Genomic DNA, 424 nt, shown 5'->3' on the forward strand with positions numbered 1-424 from the left:
CAACCGCTACAACTAGTATTTTAATCTGATTAGTAAAGAATAATCTTTAAAAATCGGAGTAATCCAGAATTCGGGTTGAGTTGCCGGTTTTTCCTTTTCTAAGATTGGACGCATTATTAGTCGAGTTGCCAAGTTTTAATTTTCAAACGTTTTCTCGCCCGGAATTCAAACGAAAGAAAAGTATGTGGAATAGCATTATTTGGTGAGAATAATGCTTTAACCAGTCTTGTATATACTGAATGAACTTAAACACTATGGTGAATAAAAAGGGAAAATAATTAAAAGGTAAACTAAATAGATAAGTCATAAGTTTGTACAGTATCGTTGTAGGAATTACGTACTAGTCATATTCTTCGTAGCATGTAGGATGAAGTTATTTTTAAAGTGACAAACAGTATGTACCCGATAGCGAAAGCATCAGACA

This window comes from Penaeus monodon, chromosome 24 (assembly GCF_015228065.2).
Source record: "Penaeus monodon isolate SGIC_2016 chromosome 24, NSTDA_Pmon_1, whole genome shotgun sequence".
In the NCBI taxonomy this organism is placed as follows: domain Eukaryota; kingdom Metazoa; phylum Arthropoda; class Malacostraca; order Decapoda; family Penaeidae; genus Penaeus; species Penaeus monodon.